Source organism: Astatotilapia calliptera, chromosome 1 (assembly GCF_900246225.1).
Source record: "Astatotilapia calliptera chromosome 1, fAstCal1.2, whole genome shotgun sequence".
NCBI lineage: Eukaryota > Metazoa > Chordata > Actinopteri > Cichliformes > Cichlidae > Astatotilapia > Astatotilapia calliptera.
In genome coordinates, this window is record NC_039302.1 from 6,235,651 (window position 1) to 6,245,942 (window position 10,292).

Genomic DNA, 10,292 nt, shown 5'->3' on the forward strand with positions numbered 1-10,292 from the left:
CAGAAACGGGCAGTTAGCAGTTAGTTCACCAGTAGTGAAGACATTCAGGGGTAAGAAAACAGTCAGGGGCGAGGAAATAGCAGGGTCCATCCGGGCAGAAACCTCTCTCTCCCTCTCCTTTCAGAGCGTCCCTCGGCTTCTAAACATATTAAAACACTTGAGCTAACAATACCAAATGCTATCACATAACGATTTAGCATTAGCATGCTTTGACTGAAAATCACAGAGCTAAACATACAGCATGGCATCACAGCACATAACGCGGTAAGCTGCGCTAATTAGCAAGACGCTAGTTAGCATCACTATAACGAATAGTTACAGTACAAATGTCAAGGCACACAGTCTCATTTACCTCTTGCAGATCACAAATAAGTAATATCAGGACCACGGGTAGTCGACCTCAATGATACACTTAGATGCAAAATCCACACCACGTTTGCCTTACGACATCTCTCTCTTCGGACTTAGCTTCTGTGTCCGCTCCCACAGATTCACACAAACTGTTACCACTCGTCCCGCCCCCATAACAGAGAAGAGTGACATTGACTGGCTCGTCAGCACAACAACCAATGACAATACAATATTGAGATAACTGACATTAGATGGGTAAATAAGCTTAGGTTACACCCCAACATATTTAGTGTGCACAGAAAATGAACTCTAAATCATGAAACCCTTTTATTTATTGGACTCTTAACTGTAAATGAAATACATTTGTACTTGCATTTGATTTTTAAACCTTTTATCAACTATTTATATTTTAACCACTTTTTATAACAGTAGACTTTTTCTTTATACTGCAAGCCCGAATAATTGCAGACAGGGCTACATAAATAAGGTGAAAGAAGTCTCTTTTAAAATTCTACATAAATGTTATCCAGCCAGTCACTACATGGTCAAATTTAAAAGGGACATAAATACTAATTGTACTTTCTGTGGGGATCATCTAGAGCTGGGCGATATATCGAGTTTTTAAAACATATCGATATATTTTTATACGAGATATAAGATGTGACAATATCCTTTATATCGATATAGTCTATGTTACGTTATAATTATAGTTGTGGAGCCGCAAGTTTGCCTCTCTTTCGTCCACTTTTGTCTCTACGCAACGTTACTCCGCCTCGCCTTCACTGAAGACAACTCTCCCTCCTCCCCCATCGCTTCACGTGCAGGCAGCGACAAGACAGACACGGCAAATCTCCGTTAACGAGTTACTGCGCATCGCCCCATGCGTGGGGCTGGACGGTGTCAACGTGCTAACGAGCTAAACATGCTAACGAGCTAACCGCGCTAACGAGCTAACAGCGCTAACCCTAAAGTCCTTTCATTCTCTCAAAAGTTGATAGCGCGCCTTATGTATGAATTCTGGTTGTGCTTGATGGCCGCGAACCGATTTTATGTGGTACACGGCGCTCAGCAATCTGTCAAAATGTTTGAGTACGACTTTGGTCAGCTACGGAGCTGCACCGCTTGATAGATTGTCGGCGCATTACGGCTACCGAGGAGCTTCGCGGAGTGATACGTACTGTGCATCAACGTAATATTACCGTACTGTGTGTGTATAAGGACCATAAATGGCACCTGTAAGAGACGTGGTTATGAAGCGGATTTCAAACTCCAGGCTGTCACTCACACAGTAAAACTCGGGAACAGAGCAGCTGTGAAATCTGTCTTTGTTATTACGCTCAGCGTCTTTTAGTTTATATTTTGACTGCACAATTGTGAGCTCTTCGTTTAGCACAAAAACAACCTTGTTTTCTTTTATTTATGGAGCATGATTATTTAATGAATGCTCATAATTTAATTTTGAGTAATTTTTCATGTACATCTGTGCTGTATGTTAATAAAAGTGCCTGTGTGACATCTGGGACACAGCTTTGACTAAGAACTCTCTTTTTGTTCTTACTTTATGGCTTAAAAAAAAAAAATCGAGATATATATCTTATATCGCCATCCAGCTAAAAAATATCGAGATATGAATTTTGGGTCATATCGCCCAGCCCTAGGATCATCCAGAAACTGTGACACATCTTTTTTGGTACTGTTCTTTTACACAGAGATTTGTTATTGTCCATATTTTAAGGGAGTTTTCTTTACGATGGGAAAATGTTTTATTCTGTTTCTTTAAGTTTTTCTAGCAATACAAAGTCCTGTGTCACCCCTAAGGTTCAAACATGTAAAGTGAAACACACACTTGTTTCATAGCACATGAAAATAAAAACTAACTAACTATTAAATCATGATACATCCTAAGTGCAGAGCCAGCACTGGATAGTTCAGGTGTACTATAATCAAGCGGTAATGACAAGAACTGCTAAGATACCAAGAACATACCCACAGAAACAAACAATGCTGTTACCAATATTTTTATCTGTACGATATCAATGGAACTGATAATATGAAATATTAGTCAGATATTGCTTTTTTTTCTAGTATGAATATAAAAAGAAATAAATTAAATAATTACTGAAGTGTATGCAGTGACTTTAAAGATGACTTTATTGACCAAATCATGGTCAAATCATAGCACTGGGTTACTTAAAAAAAAAACCAGCATGAGAACAGATTTTGTTATCACGAACACTTTTCTGCCCACCGTTTCAGCAAATTATTCTTTAAAGCATGAACCCCAGGCAGAGCACTGAGTACCAAGACCCACGAACACCTTTTGAATTACTTCAAAAGTGTACCTTAAGTCCTTTAGATAGTCCAGGTTAAGTGCATAGATGAGTCCAAGAAAAAGTGCAACTGCATTAGGGAAATCACAGACGTCATTGAGGACAATCTGATCCTCAATCACCAGGGCAATGCTTGTTATTGTTGGGCTTGAGCAGATGGTCCGAAATTGTGTCAAACATTGATATTTGACATCACAACAGAGAGATGAATCTGGCAGGTCTACCAGAACGAGTAAGAGCTGACCTAGAAAAGAACCCAGACTTTGTGGTCGCAAATTCTACAAAATGGGAGAGACACGTGATACATAGACTTCAGCTTGATATTTGACATCACAACAGAGAAGCGAGTCTGGCATTGATATTTGACATCACAGCAGAGAGACTGAATGTGATGTCAGAACCCTCTAAATGTTGTAATTTACAGATGGTAAATGGCCTGTATTTGTATAGCGCTTTACTAGTCCCTAAGGACCCCAAAGCACCTTACACATCCAGTCATCCACCCATTCACACACCGGTGACGGCAAGCTACATTGTAGCCACTGCCACCCTGGGGCGCACTGACAGAGATATTTAATTCCAAATGATTTGACTGCATCATTGCGTCTTTGAGTTATGACCCAAACTCTCTATCAACTTTGTGAATAAATTCACGTCCCCCTGTGACCTCATAATTACACCACAGTTCAGATAGCATGAATGAGTCATGAGGTCACACCAACAGTGACATCAGCAGTGACATCACTAAAGTTGCCAGGTGAGTCCATAAATAGAACCCGTGACGTGGAGCAGGTACCGCCATTTTGCACCTTGTGAGCAGCCTGAAAGTGTTGGCCCAACTGGTCTTAAACTAAGAAACACTAAAGTTAAATTTGAAAACAATTTAAAACAAAACATCCCCATTCTAAAATGTCATGTGACAATCTGATTGGCTTACGGAGTGATGATGTCACAAGGACTATGTTGCCTTTGATCTGAAGTCTATAAATAGGGGTCAGAAGCAGCAATTAATCAGTTTGTTCACAGCCTTCAAACGTTCGACCAGAGATCCATTTGGAAATATTTCTAAGCCTTTTCAGAGTCACTGTGCACAGGCTCCAACATGCCTCCACGAAAAGGCCAACAAAGACAAAAAGATTATGCTGCCTGTCCTTTGTGTTCTGGCCGGCCAATCTCTCCAGGAGAAATTGTGCGGCCAATCTCTCCAGGAGAAATTGTGCGGCCAATCTCTCCAGGAGAAATTACCACGGATGGTGTCTTATCAGTCCTAAGAACATTACAGGAAAGTCAGAAGGAAAAATCTGACCTACATTACAAAATTAAACAAATTGAAGAAGAGAAGCTTCAACTAGTGGAAAAGTGCAGACAACTGGAAGCACGAAATAAAGACCTGGAAGAAAAACAGCAACGCCAGCCTGATATAAAAATGATCAATGAGGGCTCGGGAGTGAAGTTTGGTGAAGGACGAGAGGAGATTTTTTCTCGTTTTCTTTCATCAGGAACACAGAGTGCTGAATTAAAAGAAACATCTGCCCAGCTTCAAGGAAAGAAAGCTACTATTGAGGAGATACAGTGGGATCTCCAAAACATTGAGAAACAGAATCAGGTGCTTCGAGGAAAGCTCAATGCAGCGGAGAAAACAATTGAAAAAATCCACCAACAGAAGACTGAACAGGAAATACAAATGCAGGACGAACTCAAAGCCATGCAGAAATTGTACAACGATCTGAAAGTCAAGTGTGGTGAAACAAAGCGCAAAAATAAAGAGCTTCTTGAAGAGAAAAAGCAACAGGAAGAAGAAAAACGTATTATCCAGGACTTTGAGAGAAGGCATCTAGAATTGCAAGAATTTTGCAATAAAAAAAATGAGGAAACACTTCAACTGAAAAGAGAAAAGGAAATACAAATGAAGGACAAACTCAAAGCCACACGGAAATTGTACAACAATCTGATAGTCAGGTTTGGTCAAATAAAGCGCAAAAATAAAGAGCTTCTTGAAGAAAAAAAGCAACAGGAAGAAGAAAAACGTATTATCCAGGACTTTGAGAGAAGGAATCTAGCATTGCTAGAACTTTGTGATGAAACTCCTGAACTGCAAAGAGAAAAGGAAATACTGGAAAAACGATGTTCAGAGATGCAGTGTAGGATTGATGGAATGAAGAGAAAACACTCAAAGGTCATTAATGAGATGTTGTTGAAGTCCAATGACTTGAAGAGCCAAATAATTGAAATGCAGGCACAAAAGCAACAACAGGAGAAAATACATGAAGACCTGCAGCGTACGAGTCAAGAAATCCAGAGAAAAAATGAGCTGTTAGAAGAGATGCACAACAAAAAGCAAGAAAAGCTTAGAAAAAAACAAGCAACCTTAAAAGAAATGAAGCAAAGATGCCAGCAACTCGAGCAGCAGAATGCAGAAACAAACGATCAGCTGAGAACCCTTATCCTGGAGAACGAGCTCGTGGAAAAATACCCGAAAAAGAAGAAAAAAGGCTGGTTCTGCCGCTTATTCAAATGATTTAGCCTCGTCCTCCTCCACCTGTGCCCCATCTTACTTTGCACCTCTCCTGTCCCCCCAACACATATTCTCCACCTTCTTCATCTTTTTTCACCCCAACCAGTCCCAGCAGTTGACTGTCCCCTCCTGAGCCTGGTTCTGCTGGAGGTTTCTGCCCGTCAAAAGGCAGTTTTTCCTCACCACTGTCGCCTCGTGCTTGCTCAGAGGGGATTGTTGGGGTTTTCTCCCCTCCTCCTTTCCCCCCTTCATTTACTTGTTTAACTTTTCTTTTGTTGTTTCTGTAGTTACTTGTTTTACTTTTTTCAACTTATGTAACAAAATAATAAACCAATTGAATTTATCCTTTGAGTATTTTTCATCTAATCTTTACAGATTTAAGCTCTGTCTTTTATTTGCTTGTTAAAACCCCATCAATGGTGAAGTAAAAACCCTGGGATATGGTTTAAAACGTTGAAATAGACTAACCAACTAGTCTGAAACTAAGAAACACTTAAATATTACGTTAAATTGAAAACAGTTCAAAAGACATATCCCCATTCAAAAATGTCATGTGATAATCTCATTGTCATAGGACATCATCACTCCAGCAGTTCAATAAGGCTGATCGAAGGGTACAAAGAAAGGGGCAAGGCAAACTGATGCAAAACTAAACTTTAACCTAAACTGGGTGAACTAAAACACAACATGAAGAACCCTGACATGAACATGAACAAACCTGGACATGAATACATGAAAAAAAGCACATTCCTGTGTTTGTGACCCCCTCCCCAGCCTGTTGAATGGTGGGGGGAGGCTGTAGTCTTTTATTATAGGCACCATAGCTGGACTGGCCATCGGGCATACCGGGCATTTGCCCGGTGGGCCGCTGGCGATTTTTTGTTTTTATGGGCCGATGGATATTTTTTTATTTTTTATTTTTATTTTTAGGAAGGGTATATATAATGAAAGGTGTTGGATTGGCCAATTGGTCATGATCGACTCTGGGCTGGACCAATTACAGCCGAGGAGGCTGGATGCACCCTCCCCCTTGTTTAGCAATCACGTGATTTTCGCGCATTGCATGCCGGGAACTCGTGGCAAAACAATCCAAGTACAGCATCAAATGCAAGCATTTGCAGCACCGCAAAACGTTCATTCTCCGGTTCCAATACCTTCTTTTTTTTTCTTTGCCGCACAAAAAAGGAATGTACAAAACAAAAGGAGAACAATGCCGGTCCGTACAAAGACAGACTCGACGAAAAGACAAAGAAAAGATACGAGGAAAAAATCAAAGGAGTGAAAGGGTCAGACCCTTACGAGCACACAGAGTGGACAAAAGACGTCAGTGTGCTGCCCACTTTCACCACGCTCAGATTTATAATTACACGGTTCTTGGAGTGAGTGCACACACTCATGAAGTTTAGTAACTTCAGGTCACTGCAACAAGCCCAGGTACAGTTTACCGACGGATGGGTGCAGGACCTTGAAATGCACCGTGTAGGACGAAAGACTATTGTATGTATCATAAGTTTACCAGTCTCACAAATCGTCTTCATAAATACACATTCATTAACAGTTTATTAATAGGACCTTTGAGCTCAACGGTAATTAATTAGTAGTGGAAATAATTTCTGGTAGTGTAACAGTGTTTGTGGTATTATTCCACTTGCCACAAATATCAGTGTAATGGGGAAACAGCGCCCCCCCGCTCTCAGTGTGGCTGGTTAGGTGAGGCTGGCTACAGTAATCGCTGCCAGTCTGCCGTAGCCATACGAGAGGTGAGTTGTATTGTTCCGCACACAATATAGCTAAGTAGTACAGACACATAAAACATGTTTGATTAGCTGACGAGCACCGAGTGTAATAAGTGCTTAGTGGACACATGTCCAACACCAGTTTTATGTACTTTTCATTTGTTTATTACAGTTTTTTACAGACGCTAGGACACATTTCTCAATACTTAGGTCACGTTTGCAAAACTCCTCACACAGTGAGCACAACAGAAGTCTATGTGGGCTAAACTGAGGACCAGTTATCATTGTTTTGGCACAAAATGCATTCAATGACTACATCTCTCAAATTACATGAATCATCTTCTCACTCAGACACAACAACTGCCAAAAACCTTTGTACGGACAGGACATTTTGCATGTGCTTACATACTGTTTTCAAAACTGTTAAACTCATGGTCAAAACAATAACACAATGCAAAACTTGAAAAGACAGCAAAATCCAACGGCAATATTTTACTGAAACATATTTTAAATCTAACAATGCAGTTTAACCAGCCACAGCTGATTCTCATTGTGGATGAACATCTACACAGTTGTTACTCCTTCAATTTTTCAACTCCTTCAATTCTGGCATGCCAGAAGATTCTTTCCTTGGTGTGTTGCCCAAGATGACATAAGATGTGATGTGGATGAGAACCTGTGGCCAAATGGAGAAGACCGAGTAGATTAGCATTACTATTGTATGTGTATCAGTGGATGGTGTGTATACGAATTCTTGTATTTTGGGATTACTTAGTGCAAAAAAATAAAAATACATAAACATAAATACATGATGTCTGATTCATTCCAGTAACATATATTGAAATTATAAACAGAGATGTGTCCTTGTTTTACACAGGAAAACACTGTGTAATGCTACATGTTGTTAGTGTTTTTTAGGTCATTGTTTTGTGGGTGACAAAGTGTGTTTGTCGGCTGTCAACCTTTGCTAGTGTTCTGGAGGAATGTTTTTATTTGAGACCTGAATGAAGTGTTTTGGTAGTTGTAGTGCATTTTGAATGTGGAATGAACTGCTTTGCCAAGCTGAGGGTCAGTTAGGAGAATTGTGTGAAGAGTTTTGCAAAAGTGACCTAAGTATTGAGAAATGTGTCCTAGCGTCTGTAAAAAACTGTAATGTGTGAAACTGTATGCTAAAGCGGAATGCTAATGAGATGTTCTGCCGTAGTGTGCTGTGCGGAGTGGTGTGTGGCGAGCCTGTGCACTGATAATACACCGTTGTTTCCATTCAGGTACATAATTTGTTGTTGCTGTTATTTTATTGTATATTAGAAATTGTAATATTGCTGCAGTAATCGCTGCCAGTCTGCCGTAGCCATACGAGAGTGTACTGTGCGGAGTGGTGTATGGCGAGCTTGTGCACTGATAATACACCGTTGTTTCCATTCAGGTACATAATTTGTTGTTGCTGTTATTTTATTGTATATTAGAAATTGTAATATTGCTGCAGTAATCGCTGCCAGTCTGCCGTAGCCATACGAGAGTGTGCTGTGCGGAGTGGTGTATGGCGAGCTTGTGCACTGATAATACACCGTTGTTTCCATTCAGGAAATAAAGTGGCAACGATCGATCAGAGACTCCTTGTCTTTTTAAAAACACTACACAACGCAGAGTCGAGGAGTCTGTTTGGGCCGAACTGTTGCAGCGGGATGAAGCAGAAACCGGTTACAGTAGCATTACAGAAATGTAGCAGTGACAATAATATTGTATGTTGTAATCGCAATGGACAATAAGTGATACAAAACAACTGTTTTATCCTGTGAATAAAAGTATATGTTTTTGTCAATGTACCATGGTAATAACAGAAGCGAAACACAATATTGTGTCAGGACAATTTACTATTTATGCACAATAAATAAAGGAGCATAGCGCGACAATTTCTGTTCAGCGCCAGACTTGCTTGTAACCTATATCACCAATTATGTTAAGAAAAATGACGTATTAACTACTAAAAAACTCTGACCTTTGTGGGAATGCTTGGAGCAGACTAACATGTGAGCTGGAGTGTTCTGAGACGTTATATTTGGTATATCCAGACCATCCGTCTGCTCTTACTTCGGAAACATGGCTTAAAAAATTTCTCTTCAACGACGTAATCCGATAAAAAAAAAAAACGATCTCTTTACCCGTCGGCTTCCCGTGGCTGTCATGCGACCGGCTATTGAAGTTAATAATACAACAGCTTCTTGCCATTTTTTGGGTTTCTTTTTATCGCTGTGTAACTGAGTTCAATTGAAAGCCTGCGTGCGCTAGTACCTCTTGCCACAAGTTCCCAGAATCCTTTGCGGTTTTATCCCTGAATGACGTCACATTTTCAATCTTTATCCTGGTGGGCCGGTCTCTAGTCAAAATGCCCGGGCCGATTTTTTGTCCCAGTCCAGCCTTGATAGGCACAGCCTATGTGAGGGTTCTGTTTTCTTCTTTAGTAAACGTCCTGCCTTTATGACCCTTTTGGTGAGCAGGAGGTCACACAAATGCATCCCCAAAAACACACACACATGGACACGCATACACACACACACAGACACATGCACACACATGCACACACTCACATGCACACACATACCTAGAAACTAGAATTCTGTGATCTGTTGTGTACACGTAGCCTGGGTTTTGGAGTAAGTCGCGTTTCCTGCCGCAAACGTAAAAGAAGTCCAAGGGTGAAATACACTGCAAAGTATTTATTGGGCAGTACGTGGTGTGTGGATGGTTGACGAATGAAGTGAAATTGTGCGCTAAGCAGAAGTGAGTGTGTCTGACGTCACGGTGTGTGTGAAAAGGTATCCAGCTGGGGCAGACATGATTCTGCAGGTCACCTGCCCAGTGGACAAAAAGAAATAAAATATTTGTGTGGATGAAATATGAATGATAACATGAAGAGTGTTTGGTGTTTCTCAGTTATGAGCTGCAGTCTATCTGGGTCAGATATAAACCAAGTTTAGCTGGAGTTTATTTTCGTTGTGCTGACTTTTTACAGTCAGTTACAATAACTCGTACTGCGTGAGCTAGCATGACGGAGTTTCTATACAGCTGGGTGGTGCTATGATGTTACTGATAGTCAGTGTTGGTCAAGTTACTTGAAAAAAGTAATCAGTAACTAATTACTGATTACTTCCCCAAAAAAGTAATCCCGTTACTTTACTGATTACTTATTTTCAAAAGTAATTAATTACTTAGTTACTTTTTAAAAACACGATTTACAACCTGAGTAGGTGATAAAGCGATAGATTTTTCAGCCCATGTCACGGACCCAGTTCCAGGGATTCGGGGTCCGTGAGCAGTGTGGACTACTATTGTAGTTATTATTATTATTATTATTATTAT